The 25,378-nt window shown below is 40.4% G+C and overlaps 1 protein-coding gene across 10 annotated transcripts in view; it reads left to right on the top strand.

Moving 5' to 3' along the window:
* The window catches only part of RALYL (RALY RNA binding protein like), a 499,528-nt gene that overhangs the window by 2,697 nt on the left and 471,453 nt on the right, over window positions 1-25,378 (top strand). The gene's annotated exons all lie outside the window — the stretch shown is intronic.

Raw genomic sequence — 25,378 nt, 5'->3', positions numbered from 1 at the left:
AAGATAGTTGAGGTCCTGTCTGTGGAACAGCAGACTTGGTATGGTAAAGGGTGTAGTTCTGAGATTTGACTCAGATACTATGTTACTAAACTTTAAATAGTGGTTTTGTGTGTGTAGTGAGCACATTGCTAAAATGTTGCCTGCCTTATAGTTTAAACAGCTAACAGAAACATTTAAAGAGCCACTGGCAACATTCTGGTTTTTCTAAATCATTTTTACCATAATAAAGTCTGTAAGTAGAAATGTTCATTTATTTAAAAAATGCAAAATAATGCCTACACATAATATTTCATTGCAGGTTGTATGCTACATAAGTCATTTAGTTCTTTGCAAAGAGAGAGACTGAATGAGAAAGGGAAAAAAAAAAAGAAAGGAAAAGAAACTTGAGTAATCAAACCAGTTCCTGCCTTAAGGTGCGGGTGCTTGTGTGGTAAGACTGGGGCACAGCTGGAGCTGTACTGTGTGATGTATGCAAATGAGATTGAAAATGTAATGGGGCAGAAGGTGTTCATAGGGTTTGATGTGGGAACAAATACATAGCTGTGCTTCCAATTCTGTAAATAAAGATCATGGTAAGAAGCTGTCGTCATCATCTTAGATTTTCACTTAATATTCATTGTTCAGTATGTTCATGTTTTTGGTGAATTTCTATCTATTGCATCCAAATTTTTGAAATTTTCTCCTCCGTGCGTCATATTGGTGATTCTGCAACTCTTTAAACAGATCACCTATTAGTTTTTGTGGTTTAAAAATCTTTAAATGTAGTATCCTATAGTTAGCACCGCCTACTGGTTTATCATGGAAAATAACATTGTTCCTTCTTTCAGCAAGCAACCCAAGGTAGTCTGAACAACTTAATCATGCAAATAATTTTCAGCTGCTTACTGAGAGCAAGACAGAGAAAAAAAATGTTGCAAGGAGAGAGGATCTGGGAGGTGAAGGTGGGGTGGTGGGGGTTGTGTGAGGGAAAGAAGACATAAATTAAATTGGCTACTGGACCACTAACTGATTAAATAAAATGCCTCAAGTATTTCATTTAATCAAATATTTTATTATGTGAATTTCAACAAAGAAATCATCACAAACTTAAAGCAACCTGTTAAATACCCTAGAACTTTTCTCTGGGATGCCAAAATTTGGATGTTTTGAAAAATCCTGGATTACTGAATTAATTTCACAATTTCTGTCCCCGTCTTGAACATGGTAGACAAAGGAAACCGTAGTTGGGTTTCTGTCCTGAGTGTGGGGTCTGTCCAAGAATACGTAAATGAAGAACTTTTCATCATGAAAAGTAAATATTTGATTATGTCATATATATATATATCTCCTTACCTGGTTATAAGCAAGCAAGCAGCACACAGATGTCCAACTTCTCTGCATAAAGCAGTGACAAGTGGGGATGTTATATTTGAGGGGGGAACTTTCGACCCCATATTCGTAAAGGCTCTCTCTTATATTCTTAACTACAGAAGACAGATTACTTTTTAAAAAATATAGTGGGTTTATTTTCTCGAACTTTTACGAAAGGCAAGTGGTTAAAAGAGCTACTGTATTTATGCAAATCAATTACACCTTTGGCCTATAAAAATAATGGGATAGAAAAATAATACACATACATTTGATACACCGAAAAATATATTTTCCTAGTTAAAAGAATTATGTGCTATGTCGATAACTGTTTCTTAAGTAAAATAGTCTCTTTTTTTTTGTTTTTTTCCTGCGTCAGGGTGGACCTGCTTTGCTTACTGCTCACTAGTACTGTAAGCAACTAATTATACTCTGCATCAAATCAAATAAAACTCATTGGAAGTAGAAGAGAAGTGAGGTGGATATTTAGAATTATTTGCACGATGAAAAGGAAATTTAAGAAAACATTTTAATTACCATTTAATGAATTCATTCTCCTCTCTGACTTTGAAAACTTTTATTTTTCAATGGTGATTAGTGGTGACTTTGAAAACTACAGTGATTATTTTTTTTCGCTTATTTGATCACAGTGCCATGAAGTAAATACTGTTTTGTGTATATAAAAAACTGAGGGAGTAATGAATTTTTATTCAAACTGCTTCTGGACCTCTGGAAAGTAATCAAGAACAAATTAAAAAAAAAAAAGTTCACTGAGCTGATGTTATTGTTACTATTTTCTTATTGTTTTGTTATTGTTATTTGCTACTTCTAGTGAGTTGCAAAAATGCCTTTATAATTCCATTGTCATAAATAGTATGATTTTTAAAAACTTAACAAATTTCTCTTAGTAACTGACAGTGGCCAACATAAATTTTCCCATTCGTGATAAGGAGGACAGTTAATTTTGCTACACCATGTTTTTGAGAATAATAAATGTTAAATAAAATGTAAGTAATAGGTGATTTCTGAATGAAAGCTAGTTACACATTTAGCAAGTGTTCTACTTTTCTTTTTACTATTAAATTTTGAATTGTGGAATACATATATGTAACCTAGCTTCTGGTACCTTTTTGTAGTTTTGCTTATTCTCATAGCTTTTCAGTTTTCAAGAAAATATTGGGGAATGTTTGTTGTTGTTCATTTGCTTTGTTAGATTTACATTACATCGCAAAGTTACACTGTGGAAAATTGATTTTGTGTTTTTTAAATTCTCCCATAAATTTAAAGATTTTTGGCTGTCTGTTTCGCATTAGCTTGCTGTTTTTCTGAGACTGAATCCTGGAAAACATAGAGCTGTTGGTTTATTTTTTTCTAAACACTTCTAGTCATAGATAGGACAGTTGGGAGAACCTGAGTTAGAGTTCAGATAAGTGCCTTTTGGACTGACCTTGGAGATTCCTCAGCTGGGTCAAGGCTGTGAGATTGATTTCTTGGGCCACATATTAGTCGGAAAGGAGAGGAGAACTACAATGAGAACATGGGGATTCCATCCTGTTGTCTGGAAGACGCATGGAGTGCATCACTACGCACCTTCATTCTAAAGAAACCTAGAGGTTTTATCTGCATAAATGTGTTTCACAAAATTACATTTAACTCATCAAAAAACATTCTCTTTGCTTAGAATACTGTAGTTGAATAGTTTGTCTAACTTGAACAGCCAAAATTAATTGCATTCTTATATAACCCATGTGTTAGGAGAAAATATTTATACACATTCTGAGATCCATATGCTAAATTATAACAGGGGCACCCTATTTTTGAGTCCGTTTGGATATTGGTAACAGGCTGGAGAAGAGAAAGGCTATTTTCTCATTAAGTCATGATGAAAGGGAAAGAAAAGCAGGACTACTGTTTATCGATAGGCCAAGTAAATACACATCTGTTGTTCTTCCCTCCATAAGTAAGTGGTACCACCATTATTTTATGTTTTTGAGGAAACTGAGACTTGGAGGGAGATGTAATGTGCTCAAAGCTCCACAGACAGTCCAGGGACAAGTGACAGGAATGTGTGAATCCATACGTCACGTGTCTCCTTCTGTATAGCGACAGTCCATTTGTGGAGAGGAAATTGTGCATTTGTTTCACTTCATGCAAAACAACCACACTATCTTTATTCTTGGTCCATTATTTGAAATGACTGTGTTTTGGCAGGTTTTCACTAGTGATGCTGTGGCCACAAGACAGGACATGAGAGCATTTACTGGGCGGCCTTGACAGAGACCTCGGGTAACTGCCATCACACATCTCCCCCAGGAACCCAGGGCTTCTGAAGAGAGCCCAACAGGTGGAAATTGGGGAGGGGCCATGGGTGCTCAGTGGTTGGGGAAAGGACATGATTCCGTGTCCACGGTGGCTTTACAGAGGCCCGGGCCAGAGCCTTCAACAAATACTCGCCTCCTGAGTACAAAACGCCTTCTCTACTCGGGCAGGTTTTGCAGTGCGACGTGGAAAGTGAGTCTTTTGACAAAGAACACACTGAGCAGCCTGTTCTCTCCTCTCCCAGCTAGTCCACAAACACAGGTGTCTCCTCTGTTTTCCAGCTTCCCGCGTTCAGCATCACCTCCACTTCAGAATCTCGCCATTGCACATGCTGGGACGTGACACTTTTCCGAAGCTCGTTTTATCTGTTTGCCAATAGCACGAAACACATCTAACCGCAAGATGGTATTTTAGGATGCTACTTCTCAAGGCCTCTTCAGATGCGTGCAAACGTACTCCTTTACTAAATAGTTTCCTTGCAACTTGAAAAAGGGGATCTTTTTCAACAAAGAGTGGGAAACATGAACCCCAGTGGAGGCAATGTGAGTGAACGTGATGAAATGGATTTATTTCAAAGATAGTCGGAGCTCTGCAAGTCTATGCAGTCAGCGGGTGTGGGAGGGGACTATGAAATGCAGCCTCTTTGAGGTTTGGAATCTGGATATCTAGAAAATGAGCGGTATGAAACAACACAAGAGATAATGAAAATACCTAGAGGAGAGCCTTGTGTGGTTGAGGGTGGGAGAATGGCCCATTTTGGGACCGATCACGCATTTAAAGTTCCAGCATTAGCTTCTGGATGAGAAGACGGATGGGCAATGGAAATTCAGGTCTAGAGCTGGAAAAACACACTGAAAGCTAGAAAGAGGCATGAGGAAATCATCCGCATTAAAACTTCTGAAGGCAGTAACTCATCGAAAGGCAAAAAAGGCTAGGGAAACAACTGCATTTTTCTGAGTGCATGTGAAAGGAGCTACTTAAAGGCAGGGGAAGAAAAGGAGGAGGGTAACCACTGAATGTAATTCTCAGGAGCAAGTTTCAGACTGTTCTAAGAAGGGTTGTTGTGATCAGCAGTTGCAAAGAAGAACATTGCTCACCTTTTAGAAGAGGAGGGAAATGGGATCGGTTCCTTAGTTAACTGAATTCATCATTTGTTCCGCCCTGTGCTGGAGGGGACTTGGGGTACATGCCACCAATGAGGACCCTGCCTGCAGGGGGTTGCCCTCTGACTGTGAGTTTAGTCTCCTCAGATAAGTGCAAGGTCATAATAGGTTGGGGTGGACTCCACGGGGGTAGGAGCTTGGGGACATAGCAGAGAATACGCAAGAAGTCTATGAAAAGGTTCTGGAGCCATAAGAGGAAATTTGGCAAAGTTAACAACTGTTTGTTGTCAGGAGCGTGAGTCGACACACTTTCATCCCTCTCTCCGGCAATACCTAAGTCTGTGATCTGGCTGGGATGGCACAGAACTTTGGAGATTAGCAAGGCAGGCGTACTGGGAAAGGAAGCACTGGGTTTCTTGAGACAGCGAGTGCAGGAGGACAGAGGGAACCTCAGCCTGGGCTGGGAAGGGGCCAAGGGCTGTGCCCGCGGATGGGAACCAGGCACAGATGAGAGGAGCCCGGAGGTCACGACGAACGTGAAGAGCAAGTTCACTGTGCTTCACAGAACGAGAGACAGATGGTTTTGGGCCGAGGAGAATATTGCGTTTCCTGATGTTGAAAGTGGAGCAGACTGAAACGATGAACACACTTTAGAGCTTGGGAAGGTGTGGGGCAGCCACTGCTGATGCTGAGAAGTTGGTGTAGTGAGGAGAGGCTGAGTGTTCAAGTGTAATTTAGAGAAAAGGGATTTTTTTAAATCCATAATGGGATGACCCAGGAGAAGGGGGAAGGTGGACTTTAAAGCTTGTGCTAAAGTATCAGTGACGTCCCTGGAGGTTTAGGATGAACGCTGCCATAACCAAGTCCCGTTAACTGGCACATAGCAGCCACTGTTCCTGCTGCTTCTGGGGTCGCTGTGACGGCCCCTTCATTTATAAACCATCCCCTGGGCCAGACTGACTTCTAAACGCGTGGTCCTTGAGCGCCCCATCTTCGTCACACCCTGCAAGAGTGTTATTATCCCAGATGGTAACACGGGGGAGGAAAGAGGTTCAAACACGTGGCTTGCCAATGCCTTCATCTAGAACTGCGCTGCAAGATGCAGGAGGCTCCAGCTCTTGTGCTTCTCAGAGTCGTCTGTGGTGTTTCTGCTCTGGGCGCGATGGTGAGATTCCCAACACGTGGGTGTTCATTCCACCACTGTATGTTGGGGATTCTCCTATATCTAAGTCACTGCGTTTTAGGACATTTAAAAATGTTTGAAAACCAAACAAGGCACTGGATGCACCTTCATGAACTGACAGTCTACTCAGGGAAGGAAAAGGTGCACGTGAAAAGTGACAATGGATACAGCTTTCAGAAGTCAGGGAAGTAGAGATGATCCTTTAGGGTTACTTAGACTACTAAGGCACTTGAGAATTTTGGAATGCAAGGCCTCTCCTTCCCAGTGATGGGGAAAGGTCCCTAGGAGGGGAACTTGGCAGTGCTCTCTGTGTATTGCACTCCAAAGTGAGGAGTATCTGAGAGCAGACAGGGCACATGTGTAGCAGGAAAACTCAAAGGGCCAAGGAAGAGGACAAAAGCAACGAGAAGATGTCGGGAGGGCGAACTCAAAGAAAACTAAGAGGTGAAAAGGAACGAAGACTTTTGGAGGGGGGAAAAAAAAAGAGGTACAACAGTAAAAAGGTGCAATGACTATGACTGTGTGACTTTGTATTCATATGTACTTCATGCCCTAAAATGGAGTCCATTGTTTGGGACAATGAATTTTGTTTTGGAGTATATTGAGATTACTCAAAATTTCAAATGAAAATGTCTTCTGAGAAACTATTGTATTATACAAAAATATAAATTATACAAATATATAAAATGAGTTCAGCGATATCTTCGCTTTTAGATTTTTTTGGGGGAGGGTGGACAATGACATACAACTGTCCTCTCTTCTCTGTGGGGGCCACATTCCAAGATGCCCAATGAGTGCCTGAAAACACAGATAGTACTGAACCCCGTGTATATACTGTGATTTCTCTATACGTAGCTACCTATCATCAAGTTTAATTTATAAATTGGGCACAGTAAGAGATTAACAAAAATAGCTGAGAATTAAATAGCACAGTTAGAGCAACACACTGCAATAAAAGTGTTGTGATCGGCGTTAGGGCCATTCGGAAGTAAAATAAGAGTGACTTGACCACAAGGAGCAATACGATGACAGGCGACATGGTAACCAGGACCCCTACTAAGTGACTAACATCTGGTGATCAGACAGGTGACTTGTGTGAGCAGACACAGGGGGGACACACTGGATAAGAGACGATTCATGGCTCAGGAGGGATGGAGTGAGTAGACCGCCATATGCAGTTTTAAATCTTCTAGAAGACACAGCACAAAAGTAAACAGAAACAGGTGAAATTCATTTTTGTAATGTTTTATGGAGCCCAGTCTATCAAACATGATCACTTCAACATGTAGGCAATATAAAATTCTTTTTTTTAAATATTCTGTAATTTTTTGTAGTAAGTGTTTGAAATCCGGTCTGTATTTTATGGTACAGTAGGGCTAGTCAGCTTTCAAATGCTCAGTAACCACACAGGCTAGTGGTAACCACATAGGGTAACGCAGGTCCAGACGGGTCATAGTCTCGGGATGATGCCATGTTTTTAAATTCTTTTTGGCATCTTATGCCTTACTGGAAATTAGGCAAGAAATAGCTCCAAAGTACTCTCCGGTTGTCTCAGTTTTAGCTTTCACTTTTTATTAAGAATCTAAACTGACATCCACTGAAGTTCATTTTTTACTTAAATGTGATCCCCAAGTTTGATCAGTTGGCTGAAAAATATTAATACTTATGCAATAAATATTTCTTGAAAATGTGCTTGTTCATCATTCTGTGTGTGATGAGAATGGAGCTTTCAGTGTAGAACGGGCACACAGTGATAAACCCCGTAAGAGCTAAAAATAAAATTCAGGGTTAAAATGGTATCTTATTTTGTATTAAAGCAGAGGGTTAATTTCCCTGTGTAATTTCACTCACAAAATATGACTCGTTATAAAGTAAAAAAAGTCAAACCACTTTTGGATGATTGTGTTGAAAATGACACATTAATGGAAGGAAAGACCTCAAGTTTATAGAATATTAAACAATTTGTGTCATCTCCAAGATTAAAGTGATTTAGTATCTTTGGTTAAAACTTGGGAATCGTCAAGAATTTGATGGGGGAATGTAAGCATTGAATTTTGATCCATTACGTTTTATCATCTGGTGGTTTCAGAGCTAAGCATGTGTCAGTGTTCCCTGCATAGGTGTTTCAGGGTGTGTCCCTGTGTGAGTGAGGGAACCCTGACCTGTGTGTGTGTGAAGGAGGGAATTAATTGCTTATAAATAGCCTTACAAAATGGTGTTAGGAATCTAGTTGCCACATAAAACCTGTTCTCTTTTTTTTCCCCTCACATTTTGGATACCATGTGTCTATCCCAAAAAGATGCATGACATACATTTAATATAAACAAACTTTACTCCGAGATCGATTTTCTGTTTTTGAAGAGAGCTGGAAATACTCAAAGCATGTTAATTCCGGATTTTGGATTCCGAGTTTTTGACCGAATGTGCCTCAGTTTGGATTCAGTTGTGGAACTACAAGACTAATTTGTTTCAAAATGTGAATGAACCAGTCATACTTTTTATTTTTCCTTCATGTCAAAAACGTTATTATGAACTTGGTACCATGAGTAATCTAGTGAGCGTGGCATTGGTGTATCAGATCTTCAGTTGGGGATTATTCCTTCGTTCCTTTGGATCTTAGTCTGGTAAAGGAGCAGTTTAATGTATCCAGCAGATATTGAGGTTCCAGTCTCTCAGATTAGGTTTACAACACACCTGGGAGACAGACAGTTTTGGGTTTGTGGTTTCCTTCACTGTAAGAAACAGGAAGTTAGATATGGAATTTTATTCATTCTCAAAAAACATTTTTTTAAAATTTATACTTTATTAGGTGACTTTTCTCCAAACGACTAAATGGATGCACACATTCTAAATAAATGCAGGCCTTTTAAAAAATGAAATGAAAATGCTAAAGAATTGTCAAAAAAGTCTTACAGGGGAACACTGTTTGGATAGTGTGGATGTGGAAATTGTAATCACATGCTAGTGAGAAGTTTCAAAATTACACATCCTTCTTCATTCATGTTATTTGATATATAGTTTCTTGGTTTTTGTTTAAGTAAATAATGATATAACTTATAATAAACACTTGTAATTATATAATACATCACGTAATTTATATAGCTTATATATAATAATCACATGCATATAAATATGTATAATATCTATTAGATATAGTCAAAATTTCCACTTGAAAATATTTCATATTAACTATTCTTATATTTGCAATATAATTTTAATGGTTATATAGTATTTCATTAGAGTAATGTACTTTGCTGTACCCCATTGTTAATATTTAGGCTAGTTCTTTCTTTGGATTGGTGGACTCTGGGTGGTATTTCCATACTGACCATCTTTCTGTATTAGTTTTATTCCAGTGTTGTAGCATTATATACACTTTTAATTTACATGAATCCAGACATCTTTTGGCTATATTTTTGGTGAAAACACATGCCTAGGTTTTCATCCTGTGTTCAACCAGGGAATTTGTCTTCTTATCCAATATTGATAGGAAAGCTGATTGGGTTGGACTTACATATGTTATAAAAAACATAAAATCATGCATAAGTACGATGTGAGCTACTGAAGGTATTCTGGGAGAAGTTTTTACAGACCTTTAATGATGACTTGAGAAACTAAGCACCAGGAAGGCTGTGCAATGCAATTGCATTTTGTAGAACACTTTTCTTGCACAGGAAATGGCATTTTGAACATTTAAACAACTGCCAAATATTGTAAAATTTAAATTAACTGTGCTAAATGATTTCTTAATATTTTTACTCCATATGTGTGCATTAACTTAAGAGGACAGTATCACGTGGGAAAAGGGTAGAGACATCAGTACTGTCTGCAGCTGTAAATTAATGATTTCCAGCAACACGACCAAGGCCTAGTCCTCTCCGAAAAGAAACAAAATGGAAATGAGAAGCATTTGTGTGGTAGTTACCATTCATCACTCGGGTGAATTGGGTTTCTTACCTGCCTTAAGGAGCGTGCCTGGTGCTATGAATCTTTTGTAGAGAAGAGACGGTGTACACACATTGCATTCCATGCATAGCCTCCTTCTGCATCCTGGGATGGCTAGAGTTTGCTGAAAAGAAGCCTTTGGTGTCCTGTTTTTTTTTGTTTGCTTGGTTGTTTGCTTTGTCTGTTGTGTGAATCACAACAGAATTCTGGAAAGTACAGGAAGAACGTGATCATCTTCCCGGTAGATTTTTCTGAACTCATCTTAGTGGAAGTTTTCAAATGCTTTTCTTTCATTTCTCATGGGTTAACTAGAGCTTTCTCCTATCACCTTATTGATAACAGTAGTAAAAAATGGTGCTACTTGAAATTTAATTCCTCACCTATCTATTGCTCACTGGAGACAAGAAATTGGGACTTCCCTACATCTCATTGTATGTCTTTCTGGTTTTTACTCGTTTTTTCCTGGTACTTCATTTTTATTGTATTTTATAAATTATTAGTTCAAATTTTCTTTTTAATTAAAGTTTATTGGGGTGACAATTGTTAGTAAAGTTACATAGGTTTCAAGTCTACAATTCTGTAATAACGTCATCTATATATCACATTGTGTGTTCACCACCCAGAGTCAGTTCTCCTTCCATCACCATATATTTGATCCCCCTTACCCTCATCTCCCACCCCCCTCCCCCCTTACCCTCTGGTAACCACTAAACTATTGTCTGTGTCTATGAGTTTTTGTTTCTTCATTTGTGTGTCTTGTTCTTTTGTTGTTTTTGGTTCATAAACCACATATCAGTGAAATCATATGGTTCTCTACTTCTTCTGTCTGACTTATTTTACTTAGCATTATAATCTCAAGATCTGTCCATGTTGTTGCAAATGGCAGTATTTCATATTTTCTCATGGCAGAATAGTGTTCTGTCGTGTATATATACTGCATCTTCTTTATCTAATCATCTATGGAAGGACATTTTAGTTGTTTCCATGTCTTGACCACTATAAATAAAGCTGCAATGAACGTCAGAGCACATATATCTTTATGGATAAATGTTTTCAGATTTTTTGGGTAGATACCCAGAAGAGGGATTGCTGGGTCATATGGCAATTCTATTCTTAATTTTTTGAGGAACCTGCACACTGCCTTCCATAGTGGCTACACCCGTCTGCATTCCCACCAACAGTGCATGAGGGTTTTTTTAAAAAAGGTCTTTCACTACAGATTGCTTGACGAGCACTGGTACAAGACATAGCACGTTGCCTTGTGCACTTTCAGTCCTTTCCAGATTAAATGCCTCTTAAAAGTAGACTGTGTAGTTCAGTCATTAACTGACATTCATTCATTCATTCATTCATTCATGGACATTCATCAATTGACACAGTGCCGGTTACTGATCCACAGAGTGCGTGAAACGTTGCCCCTCATTGGGCTCACAGTCTCCATGGAAACGGTCTATGAGAGTATCTGTCCCATGTGTATGAAGGGCCCAGTCCTTCCTGAGCACTCCATCTTCAGGACCTCATCAGCACCCAGTGGCCCCGCCTCCTACCAGCATCAGGCTGGGGGTTGGGATTTCAACATACGAATAGGGGGTGCACAAACACTCAGACCATAACACCCTTTCATTTGATGATGGCAGTTTTTTTCTGGGTAACAAAAGGTACGCTGACACGTCAGAATGTCTTCCAAGCTGCTGACTTCAGAGAGTATTCTCAATAGACAGTGACTGAACACTTGCTCCCATGGCTCCAGCCAGCTCAAGACACAATACTGTGTCAAGTATAAGGATCCCCTTATAGCTTTTGTTTATTTTGAAATCAACAAAACAGGATGAAGGACCATAGGCTGGATATCATCACATGAAACCCTTTCCTGTTCAAGAATTAAGCAGTGATCTGTTTAAGCTTGAATTGGAAAGGATTCCAAACATATTGTAACCAGAAATATTTACATTTACATAATCCCCTTCCAGCACATATGCATAGTATTAAAAGGAGAAGCCACTGCCACTTTTTACCAGGAGGTTTTGTCTTTTCCATATTCCTTGACTTCCAATGGAAGTATGTTACTTGAAGGAACAAGTAATCCTAAATTCAATATATCTTTGAGGGCCAGTGCTGGAAATAGCAGTGCTTTTCTAAAACACTAAATTAACAATAAAAAGAACACAGGAAAAATCCATGGTTTCAAGGCATTTTATCTTTGTGAGTCTGCCTTAAAAAGCATGGTCTGAGAAGGAGAAAGAAACAGCAAATTATAAGTTCTAATGAATTCTTCAAATAAATGATGAGTATTGGACTAATTTGCTCAGGCTGCCATGACAAAATACTACAGACTGGTGGCTTACACAACAGAAATGAACTGTCTCAGTCTGAAAGCCGGAAGTCCAAGATCAAGGTGTGGGCAGCTTTGGTTGTTTAGAGGCCGCTCTCTTGGGCTTGCAGACGGCTACCTTCCTGCTCTGTCTCCACGTGGTCTTTCCTCTATAAGCACACATCCATGGTACCTCAATCTCTTCTTCTAAGAACCAATATATTTACCAATAATATTTGGTAAGGGCCAAGCCGTATGACCTCATTTTGCCTTAATTCACTTTCTAGGCCCCTTCTCCAAATATAGTCACAGGCTGGGGCACTGGGGGTTAGGACTTTAATGTATGATTTCTGCGGGGGCAGGAGGGCACGATTCAGTCCCTAACAGGTATCTGTCAACTATTCTAAATACTGTGGGAAATACCAGGGGAATGGATCACAGTTCTGGCTTTCAAGGAGTTTGCAGTTCCCTGGGGGTGAGACGGGGAGAAATAGCCATTATGTGAGTGATCTGGTCGTAAGTCCCGCCTTCCTCACGGCACCTAAACTCAGGTGACTTCATCTGAGTAGCTGGGAAAGGGTCCTTCCCTCAGTCACTCCAAAGCTACGTGGCTTCAAGAGGGTGCTTTTCTTATTAGAAAATGGAATTCTTTCATCAGGGCTACGTGCATGAGAGGCTGGAGATACAGGTCAGTGGGCCGACATGATGAAGTGTGGCGTGAATGGTACATAGCGGGCAATAGGAATGCAGTTTTTCAAGTGACGCCTTCAGGTGTCCCTAGATGAAACGGCGCGTGCTGTGGGGTGAGGTCAGGCATAGAGAGAGGGAATTCGGCATTACCTCAGTGGAGGCGCCGTGTGCTAGCTGAGATGAAAGTGGATGGAGAATAAGGAATGGTGAGCAGGAAGGAGCTGCTGGTAGAGCAGGTATGCCCAAGGGTAGTGAGCCAAAGCGAGGCCAGCCAGCGAGGATGCTGGGAGGACCGTGGCCTTCCTCCTGTGGAAACTGAGGGAGGCATTACCAAGCACAAGAGGTCTGTCCAAGCGAGTTCACAGGGGGCTGCTTAAGACGTTTATAAATACGCTTAATTGGTTATTGTAGTGTTATTGGGAGGGGAGGTTTTAGCCACAAAATCCTACTAGCAACTGGCGAGTTAGATCAAAGCCTCCCCCCTTCCCACCACCCATGGGAGTTTTCTCCGTGTGGCGACGCACATACCCCACACGACTCTAGGAACACGGAGGACTGGTGGGCTACGGAAGCGCTTCCCTGTCCAATACATGTCGTGGACACGTATGAACGTGTCGTGAAATAAGTCATGAGCGTGTTTGCGTGAGAAAGTTGTCTTCACCACGGGCCTTGGAACCTTTTAAAGTTTGCAATTATTTTTTCCATTCTCTTTACAAAACACTTGTGGGTTTTTTTCTGTGTTTGTTTGTTTGTTTGTTTGTGTTTTTAAGACGTCAGGATTGTCTGTCTTTCTATTGGGTATCGTAACAAATTAGAAAAATGATCATGAGTTAATCTTTTCCCCTCAATATCTGGTTAGTACTTAACCTGTTTGGACTTACTGTCTGAGCTGGAGAGTTTAATTGTGTATGGAGAAATTTTCAGCTGGTCAGTGATTGGCCCTATTGTCTGTAGCCGTCACGGTTCCTAATCTCTCCAGAAGGTTCTCAGCACCTTGAGAAAGCAGAGCCCTAGAGAGGGCCGCAGCAGACTTTTGAGCTCCGCACTTTCTTTGCCTGAGCCTCAGTTTCCCCATCGGGACAAAGGAGTGGTAAATTCTTTTGCTCTGTTTTGACTATTGGGTTGGTTGACAGGAAGAAACACTTTAGATAGTGTTACCCCATACATTATTGTTACTTATTTAATTTTCTAACTTGAAAAAACAGGGGCATTTTAAAGCAGGAGTCACAGACACGACTGAAACAGCTCCTTTGGGGTGGAAGAGGATTCTCTGACGTGTAGCGACCTGAGAGGAGCAGCCCTTTCTAAATGTGAGCCCTACTGGGTGTAGCCACCCAGGGCCAAAAAAGGTGAATAAATTAGAGGAAAGGAGGCCGTTTAGTTGGTACATTGCACTGGCTGCATGCAGCTCCCTTTCGTTTGAGTTATGCAAAGCTCTGCTTTCACTCTGAGTTGCAGGGGCTTGTGTGCACGTGCACACATACTAATAATGGCGATGATAATAATAAGTGGAAACTTTAAAAGGGTCCACCTAACAGATATTGCAGCTGCACCCCCTCATCCCCCAAAAGCTGTGCATGCAAGGTATTACAGGGAGGCTGTCGTTTCAGGAGCTGTTGTCTTTTCAGCATTCCCTGACGTCCAACGGAGTAGCATGCACTTTTCAGAAGCTCCCGACTGCTGACCGAGCGGAACATGACCGCTGGCTCTTTGTGAGCTTCCTTTCAATCGCCACTTTGTGGCCCCAGCTGTAAACTCCGTGAAAGCTTTTTGATGTCAGTCTGGTGTCGCGTAAAATGCACACTTTTCAAATCAGACAGATCTGGACTCGGATACTGGCTTTGCCTCCCAATCTCCCCAAGCTCCCTTTTGTCACCTGGAAAAGGGACGATGACTCTAACGGTAATGGCTGCTGGAAGGATCGCTGTTAGTAAACCGAGCCTCCACATGACAGTGTTTTCAGGTGATAATGGCTTCTTTCTCTTCTCTCAGTGGCCGTGCCATCCAATTTAGAGTCACCTGAGAGTTTTAAAAAAATCCTGGTGTCCTGCCCACAGCCTGAGACTCGGATTCATGGGATTTCGTGTGGAACTTGGAATTCTGTCTGTTACAAGGACTCCAGTTTCTCTGAAGGTGCTGTGGGGATGGGAACCATCCCATCAGCCAAATCAAAAACTTTACGCAGTACATGGAGCCTTCTGGTGTGGGTTCCATCACCTTGCCACCCCAACTGTGTGTGTGTGTGTGTGTCTGTTGGTGTGCGCCTGTTTGTGCTCCAATGTAATGACCACTTCTTACTCGGCAACTCATTATTTGGACAATATGCTGCTACTTTGTGTTTCTTATCTCACTTATTTTGGGTTGACAGCTCATATAGTGTGATTCTGAATCGATGCAGCTAATTTTCTCATGTCAAAACCCACACAAAGACAGTTATTAAGGACAAGTGGTGACAACATCAGTGGTAAAAGTGTGTATCTCCGAGGCTGACAACTTTGGGTTGACAACGTACACCTCGGGGTAGATATTCTGATACATTTTCAACATGAGTCTCACTCCTTTATATGCTGTGTCCTTTTATAGCTTCAGAATTATATAAGCTTAATCATAAATACACATATGTGTATGTGTATAATGCATGTATGCATATGTAAATATGCATGCATATATAATTATAGAACTCGTTAAGAAGGCACATAAATGTATGCATATATACATTTTCAAATTATTTATTATTTCTATAGAATCTCTATATTGACAGCTGCTAAGCCTTTAGGTCCTGTGTTTAACATTCTGATAAATATGGTTGAGTACATTGCAGATTCCTCAGAATGGATGTTTCTCAGCAGCCTCCTACGTCACGGCAGGCCTGAGTATTGTGAGTGTCACCATGAGCTTCTTCTCTTTCTCTGTTAGTGGCATATCCACAAAGACAATGCCCGAGTAGCCTCCATGAACCACTAGAAGGCTCCTGCAACTGTAAACAAAACATAAGAAAAGATGAACTAGTGCCATTTGTGACAACATGGATAGATCTTGAGATTATCAAGCTAAGTGAAATATGTCAGACAGAAAAAGACAAGAACCATATGGTGTCATGCATACGTGGTATATAAAAAACTGAAAGCAGCAAAGGAATAAGACAAACAAAGAAAATCTCACAGACACAGACAACAGTTTAGTGGTGACCAGAGGGTAAGGGGGGAGGGGGTGGTAGATGAGGGTAAAGGGGGATCAAATATATGGTGATGGAAAGAGAACTGACTCTGGGTGGTGAACACACAATGAGACATGTAGATGATGTAATACAGAATTGTACACCTGAAATCTATGTAACTTTACTAACAATTGTCACCTCAATAAACTTTAAAAAAAACAAACAAAAAACATGCAGTCACGAGAGTCCACACAGAAATGAGGCGGCATCACCTGCCACTCCCTCCACCAGTGCAGGGAAAGGAGAAGAGTTCATAACATACTGTGTTTTGTGTGAATCATCAGCAGAATCCAAAGGGTCAGGTCACCGGCCACTGAAAGATTCCTTTGCAGTTTCCTGAACACCCTTTATTCCATTTTATCTTCACACACTGTATTCTCTAAAGTGGGAGGCGGTAGCCGTCATGCCTGTAGGAGAGGCAGGTATACACGGATTATTCATTCATTCACTCAGTGTCCAAACTTTGCCTCCCCGGCCTAGCCGGTCCGTTTCCCCGCGGTGTGCATAGTCCCCTACCATTTATGTAGTTCTAGCATGGCTTCCTGCATACGCGCTGTGGGCCAGGTATTCTGTAGTGATTGTCAGGTATTGACACAAGCCCTGAAAGATTAATCTCATTGTATCCCTGTTTTAGAGATCAGGGAACTGAAAACTTAGGTCACTTGTCCGTGTCATTCAGCAAGCGGCCGAGCAGATCTGAAAATACGTCTGTCTGGCTCTCTGCTGACCTCTTTCTCACACACCATACTATTTCGTCGTCATCATCTGTGCTTACTGTGCTCTAAACATCATTAGAAGGAGAGTTCCCGGAGCCCTGAGTCTGTTCTCTAACAACGCATCTCGATTTGAAATGCACCGCGACTAGCTTTCCAGTCGCAGCTTGGACTGGGGCCTGAAACGGGCTGTTGAGTGTCTGGTTGTGGAAATGACTGTAGAACTTGCCCGTCTTCTCCATCGAGCTGCTGAATAGTAATGTAATTAGACCCAGCACTTAGATTTCGCTTCCTCCCGCTATGTTTTTATCATCTGGTGATTGGATTACAATGTCGGTGATTAGCATGCATAGTTTCCCCACTCTAAGCAATAAGAATCTCTCTCTTCCTCACTGGAAGATGGGTGCCGGGTTAATCCACTAACTGCCTGTACCTTGATCCAAAATTATACACTGATGAATGGTGATCAATTCCATGAAATTCAGGCAATGGCTTTGTTGGCGGACATCTAGATGTGCTGTGATTTCATACGGCTGTGGATACATGTTCCCACTTAATCAGAAGCCTGGGAAAATAGATTAAGAATTCTAGAAGGGAGAATTGTTGGAGCTGGAGAACCATTCCTCCGGGGCGGGGGAAAACCTATGGAGACAGTATGGTAATAAAGAAAACATTATCAGAAACATATTTAGTACTTGTCTATTGCCAAATGGTGTTGTAAGCATACTGCACGCCTGATCCCCTTTAATAATCACCATATCCAGTGAGCAAAGCAGGGTACAGGCAAGGTGAGCCCAGGTGACAGAGGGCAAAGCCAGAATTACAGCTCAGACACTTTTAGTCCAGGTTCTGTGTTCTATATGTTTGTAAGCTTTATGGAGACACCACTGACATATAAAAGTTTATATATTTAAGGTATACAACTTGATCTTTTGATGTACGTATAGTTGATATATGTGATCATCACGAAATGATCACCTCAAACAAACCAATTAACATATCCATCGCCCAAGATGCTGTGTCCTTAACCACTGTAAAATCCGTCTTTCAGAAAACCTCAGGTAGATGTAAATTCAGTGCTGAGTCTAAATTGCCGATGTCATTTACCTGAGGATTTCTAGCACAGAGATTAATTCTGAATGTAAATTTTGAGTAAAAATTAGATTTTCCATGAATGAGAGTTTTCTGACAAATGCATGGAAGTTGAATCTATGTCCCATTGTAGTTGTGACACGAGAAGTGCTATTCTAGCCCTCCGTCCTGCCATAATGATCTTGTCTTCTATTTCTTTCTGGTTTATATGGACAAAACTACTTCCAACGTGTAGGTTGATGTGATCTTGCTACACATTGGAAATAGTTTTGTGTTCTGGGGGCAGCCGCTGTTTCCTCCATCTGTTACTAAAGAAATTAATCACAGGGACATGTAATGAGTAGCAGGAAGTCACCAGCCAGTGAATCTCAGGCTTGGGATGAGCACACACGCTTGCTCTCTGAAGGAGCGAAAGCCATTGCATCCTGTAAATGTGGATGAGATAGTCTCAGGCTTCAGGAAACAAGGTTTCAGGAGGAAGATGTAGAGCCGTACGTGGGTACAGGTAGCAGAGGTGAGGAAATGTGAGAACTGCACAAACGAGACATAGTTTTAGTATTTCACTAAAAATACACTCTGTCAGTGTACAGCTATGTACTTGAAAAACACTTGTCTTCTCTTAAACAGGCTTTCCTTCCATTGCCTTTTCATATTTTCAAACAAACTGTTTGTTTTATTGGCAATTTTTATCATGATGAGTTTCATAAGAGATTTAGTATGTAAGACATCTCAGGAGTAATTAAGTAATGAGATAGTGTTGTCCATTTATTTCAACTTACCAAGCAAAGTAGATTTCTTTTAACCTGTAGAAATTGTTCTGTATAATGTCCCTCAAGAATTATCTGTGTTCTTGTTCCTTACTTCCTGGGTTATTCTCAGAATACAGAGATAATTGGTAACTAACTGCCTTATTGTTGTGAAAACAGATTTCTGCATACAATAAAAAGTCATTTTATGTGTAAATTAATTATTATTTTGAAAATATGCATCAGATTCCATTTAAAGTAGCCCCACTTTACTTAAATTTATTTTATTTGGAAGAGCTCTGTTACATTTCTCCTCAAAAGGAAATTGTGTGTGTGTGTGTGCAAGATAAAAGTAATAACTTGAAGACTGACACAAAATATACATATTAATATCAACTTCCGTGAATTCATGTTTGTCATTTTCAAAATAAATTCCTGCCATGAATTTCCTGTTTCCTATTAATTACACTTTGAGAAGAATAATAATTGCATATACACATTTGGAGTCCATCCTCAGAATACGTATTTGAATGTTCAAAATTGGCACGTGTACACGATGGACAGTTATGTATAGAATGGTTATGGATGCGTGTGTCATAAATGTCCTCCATATTCCGTGTTAGTGGAAGAATGATTTCCTTATGGACTTTTCACTGATGTCATTGGAAGTTCAATGAAAAATATGTTCACCAGTTTTAATTAAAACAACTGTTATTGTTAAAGTTCCCCCATTTTATTTTTAAATTATAAATCCCCCTCAATTTTCTTTGCCTTTAGCTAATCTAGTTGGCTGTGGCTGTGGTCCATCATTGTTACCAGTTGTCACCACCTGTGCCTAATACGTTAGGCCAATTATTTACAAAACATGCTAAATCAGGCCATATGACAGTTGTTACCCTTGGGTGGAAAAGATAAGGCAAGATAATTAGACAGCATGTAAATCAACTTGGAATAATGAAAATCGGTTAAGTTGCATGTAAGAAATTTGGATCATTTCACATACATGAACTAGGCAGGTAGTAAGGTTGTGCGTATGTTTGTATGGTCAAACTTTATTTCTAATACGTAGATGTACTTGTGCATATTGATATGGAAAGTGTCTTTGTGCTTTATCGAGTTTATATAAACTAAGTAAATACTATGTTTGCATACATCTTTATTGTGGCACAAATGCAATCATGTATTTACCCAAAAAAGCCCATTTACCAGAGTCTTTCCAAAATAAGCAATCATAATTTATTTTGCCTTTTTAGCTATGTGTTAAAATTTTCAAATATAGTGAAAGAAGTCATTTAATATTGCTTACCATAATAGTATCTCTCTCTCTCTCTCTCTCTCTCTCTCTCTCTCTCTCTCTCTCTCTCTCTCTCTCTCTCTCTCTCACACACACACACACACACACACACACAAAGCAGGAATTACTTGAAACATTTTTATTGAATTGTATGTTAGCCCTCTTCCCAGGAAAAAGAAAAAGAAGTGCTATGATTAACTCAGTGCTACTCAAAGAGTGGTGTGGGGACTACAGTTACTCCATCAGTGTTTGTTTTGGGTCTGCAGGAGGTAGAAACCAAATTAGCATTTAAGAATTTTTATAGTAAAATGACAGTCACTTTTACTGATTGAATCTGATAAACATTTTGGCTTGTCTTTTTGTATGTCTTGTTTTATTTATTTTCCTAGTAAATTAATTTGTATTTTAAGAATCCACAGCTCATTGGGGTTGGGGACAGAGGGGTGGAGGGAAGACTGATCTTTGGTTTGAAAATGCACTGATTTATCTGGCCCATGATTCAAAAATTACCAAGAATAATCAAAATATTATACAAAGTTTAATATTATTAGTGTTACTGGAAAAACTCTGTATTTGGATAAATGTCATGCCCATGATGATTTTTTGACATATAAAATGCAAAAACTGGCATTGCCATTTGAGTAACAAATGACATTTTATCTAAATGGTCACCAGTACTAAAATGGATGCTTTCTGTTTATAAAGAAAATATTTGCACCTTATTATTTATTGATTCTGAATAATGTAAATGATTTTTACATTAAAAAAAAGGTGCTACTCTTTTAAGGGGAGTGAATATATTAAGTACAGATAAACTGAAATTTTAATTATTTATACAAAAAAATCCTGGTCTTTATTTTTTAATTTATCTCCTCTGCAATTTGCACCTTCATGTTTTAATCTACGGCGCGTTCACTTTTTCCTACTAGCTTAGATAAGTCTTTCCTGCCTTAGAGGCAGTGTCTTGTTTATCTGTCATCTGTGTGCCAACTGATACTGTATTCCCAACATCTGGAGGTGTTTGATTGACTTCTGTGATTTTACAGCCATTCTACCCACATGGACACAGGTGTCCCCAAAGTGCAAAACCACAGACAAAGGATCTTTAAATAATATTTTTGAAATGATCCCTTTGAATAACTATAATGTAGGCAGGAGGCAAAAATAAATAAATAAATAAAGGTATAAACTAAAATTTAGGTCTCCCTTCTCATCACAGTGTCCCCTCCCTGGAAAAAACGATCTCCAGCTTCTTATCTGAGAAAGTATAGTCTCCCACGCGAAGACACAGACTCATAAAAAACGCATCAGAATTTACAGTCTCAGACAAACAGCTGAAGGTCAGTGCTTGCGTCTGTAAATACCGCCACGCGTTTGCACCGCTGTCTGTGAGGCCCAACCCCTCTGGTCCCCTCAACCAAGCTGGCACATCACCTGCTGCCCAGTTGGAAGTCAGCCTTCCACATGCAGAGTTTGCAGAGACGTCAGGTCCCAGAGTTTGTTCCCAGAGGCTCCACAGGCATTTCGGTACCTGCATTTCTGAAAAATCTAACAGTTTGCTACATAATGCGTGAAAATGTATAGGGCTTGTGGGGAAAATGGACCCACGATGACAGCGCTGTACGTCTATGTCACCAGATCATAAAGAAAAATAGCATGATTTTAGTAAAAGTCTCAGCAGAGTTGAACAGTAATGCACAATTCCTGATAAATAGAGAAGTGATAGCACGACGGTAAGAACTAACCTGATGACCTGCTGGTGGCGCAGGTGGAAGGCGGCGTGAGGGCCGGGTGATGCTCCGAGTTACCGAGGTGAGCAAAAGGCAGGCAGGTCAGGGAGAGGCCCTGGGAAGCCTTTCACGACGGAGCGGCTGAGCCAAGCAGGTAAAGGAAGCAGGTAAAGTGAGGCATTCCCGAATCCTTCTGGGCTTTGTGGTCACCTACTCTGGCTGCAGGCACAGACGCTGAGCTCTGGGGAAGCATTCGGTTAAACTCCTGCTGGCCAGTGGACCTTTCCGCGATGAGGGGCGTGGTCTCTGGCTGCACTGCCCAGTCCGCTGGCCACACCTGGCTACTGAACACTTAAAAGTGTGACTGCTGGGACCGACACACTAATAGTGCCTTTTTAGTTCATTTTATTCATGTTCAAATAGCTACCTGTGGCCAGGGGCTACCCAACTGGGCATTGCAGGGATCAACCAACTAATTTCCACATGATACAAAAAACCATTCTCCTGGTCATGGATCCACGTGAGCAAGTTTACTTTCCAGGTGGAAATGGTGGTATGCAACACCTAACCAGTAGGCTAGTTCTCGTCCTGAAACAAAGTTGGAATTAGCATATTTATTGTGTATGGCTGGTGCTGAATGACTCAGGAATGGATAAATGGAGGAACAGTAAGCAGAAGGGGGCGCTGATGTGGCAGCCACAATACCAAACGACTTCTTCCCTTTAAACTCTTCCAACTGACTAACGGTGTGATTTTTCCGCATCTGAATCTCAATTCAGTGGCATTTTCCAGTTATCCTGGAACCTGGGAAAGTTAGTGCATCCCCTTGGGCAATCCAGTGTCACACTAAGACCTGGAGTTAACTACAGTGAACATAAAGAAGCGTAGGCGGAAAAGTTGAGAATGCACTTTATAGATTTTTTTAATGTAATGCTCCACTAGCTAATTGTCACTCACACTTTATGTTAAATGTAACTTAAAAATGAATAAGGTATCTCTGTATGTTTTTTTTTTTTCCTTAAAGTGGGGGAAGTAACCACATTTTTTTCCCAGGGGAAGTGGCTGAGGGTGCATAGTGCAGCACAGTGTAACTGAACAAAAGGAAATAAAAGAAATTCTAATATGGGGAATTATTCAGTAATAGTAACTATCACTGGTTCTCACACAAATAGTGGAGTCTATAAGGTAAGGCAGTAAGGACATGTAAGGACAGGGGAATCAGAAGATTTCTGCTAGCCCCATTCTCCTAATGATAATGGAAAACGTATAGACAGTCAAGGGGGCATGATGAGGTAGGTCAAACCGTCTTCCTACGACTGGTTGATGTAAAACTAAGGAAAACGGGGTCCCTTATTTTTTTGGCTATGACAACAACGATTTGACTGTTTAGATGTCTAGACATCCCTAACCTAGTTGTCTAAATGAATGTTTGATGCTGATACTCTGGAAAGTTTGGACACCCTTAGGTGCATGATTTTGATGTGGCCATCCAAGTCTTCCTAACAAGGTAGCTCATTGTGATTAGAAAGGACATCGATTACTCATCTCTTAAAAAAAACGCCGTTACTACTTTGAGAGGTGAATGCTGCTGTTGTCATAAACTAGTATGCAGCCATAAGGTCTCTAAACTGCAGAAGCCTGTTTGTTCCATGTTTACACATTCAATCATTTGATTTGCCATCTATGTAAATATTTTTTCGAATGATTTAGCTTGATATGATGTGCATAGTTCACTGCAAATCAAAGCCTGGTATTTCTATGCCTGGTGACATGTGGTTTGTGTCCCCAGGAAATCCACAACTGGAAAGCAGATAGTCTTGTCTGCAACACTAACTTTTGGAAAACATTGTTTATCCCAGAAAAGATTGACAGAGAACTTTTGTTTCAGAATAGTTTTCTGGAAGATGATGGTAAATTATAATAAAAAGGAAGGAAAGACACAACCCATTTCTAAATGTCTTCCTGATTTTTACATAAGAACATAATTTTTATGCACATACTAACCATTTGAACTAATTTCATGTTAGCCAATACCTGTTTCCCCCAGGTGATGAAACTAGCCACTCATCTGAACTCCTTTTGCAGTGAATTTCATGCAATTAAACCAAACAAGAACAATTCCTGTCAACCACCATCCAGAAAAATTAAATAGAGTTTGTACAAGAGTGATTAGGAGTACATTATGAATATAACTCTAGTTTTTCATTTCCTTTATTTCATTAAAATTGTTCTCAAATATATTCATTTGATGAATCTAAACTGTACTTGGTAAACGCCACTAAAGTGTAAATCGTTTAAAGTATTCCAATAGATTTCTATCATACGGCATTAGAATGCATCCTGCTGAACTTTTTATGTAAACGCCATCTTCAACACTATCAGGTGAGACGAAATATATTCCTCTTACATTTCCTCCTAAAGTGACTGTTGCTTTGGCATAAATAGGCTCTGAGATTCATTGACCGCCTTCGTTTTGCTTTGGCTGTTCATCTGAGGAGGCATTTATTACTTTACATGTTATAATGCAGTAGAGGGTATTCATTAATTGATTCTGTTAGAAACTTCTGGTACCACCATGAACAACATTTTAAAAATGAGGTAATCTTAAAGGGAAGTAGAAAGTACAATATAAACGTAACATGCACAAAGAGAAACAGAACTGCAAATAATTATTTTCACACTCATGCAGAGACCAGTGCTTCTAATTCAGGAATTATTCCCGGAAATGGAGCTAGGAGGGACAGGGTTTGATGGGGGAGGACTCAGCATAGCATGGCAGTTAGTGTGTGACCCCTGGGGAAATCTTGGAGTTAGGTCCTTCTGTATTGATGACCAGCAGTGAGATATTTTGCAAGGTGGACAACTACCATGTTCGGTCCTCTGTCTGAAACTGTGCTGTGTTAACACACTAAGTAACTTCATTCAACAATGCACATTTAACTCTGCTTGTGTGTTAGCTGGGAAGATGACACAAATATATCACGCCGACCCTGAATTCAAGTGCAGAGGGATGAGTGCTATATGAGAAGCAAATGCAGTGAGGCTCGGAGGCTCAGACATGGGTCTATCCTATGGATGAGAAGCTTCAGGGAGGGTTTCCTTAAGACAGCGATGCTTGAGTGGGGGGGGGGGGGAATATGCGGAACAATTTCCTTGATCTCACCTTGGGAGATAAGGAAAGGAGAGCACGTGTCCGCCTGTCCCATGGAAATTTATGAACAAAGTTATTTTATGGGCTCAGTAAAAACAGCCTCACTGAAAGGATGTATTAAATCACTTTGGCCAACAGTAATCTGTGCCCTGACGTCCTTACGGGTTCGTATGACATTGAAAACTAGCTTCTGATGACACATAGGAGTGACGGAACGGGGAAAGAATGCTGTGAAACGTCCAAAGTTTTGGTTGTGATCTGAGGGTGGTGTGATCAGCCTTGACACATACACCCAGTTCAGATAAGTCCCTGAGAAGGGAGCCGTGTAGGAGGCTGAGGCAGTACCAGAGGTGCCGTTCCATTCCTGTGTCATCCACCGCCTGCCACGTCCACCTTGGGGAATGTCTCCATTGAGAGATGTTGTGTCTTCAAACTTGTTCCCGTCTCCATTACCCCCACCCTGGGCCAGATGACATCATTTCTGGCCCAGATTTGTGGGAATCGTCTCCTAACTGGACTTCCCTGTGTACATACTCT

Source organism: Rhinolophus ferrumequinum, chromosome 14 (assembly GCF_004115265.2).
Source record: "Rhinolophus ferrumequinum isolate MPI-CBG mRhiFer1 chromosome 14, mRhiFer1_v1.p, whole genome shotgun sequence".
NCBI classification, from domain to species: domain Eukaryota; kingdom Metazoa; phylum Chordata; class Mammalia; order Chiroptera; family Rhinolophidae; genus Rhinolophus; species Rhinolophus ferrumequinum.
This window is presented reverse-complemented; position numbering and strand designations above follow the sequence as displayed.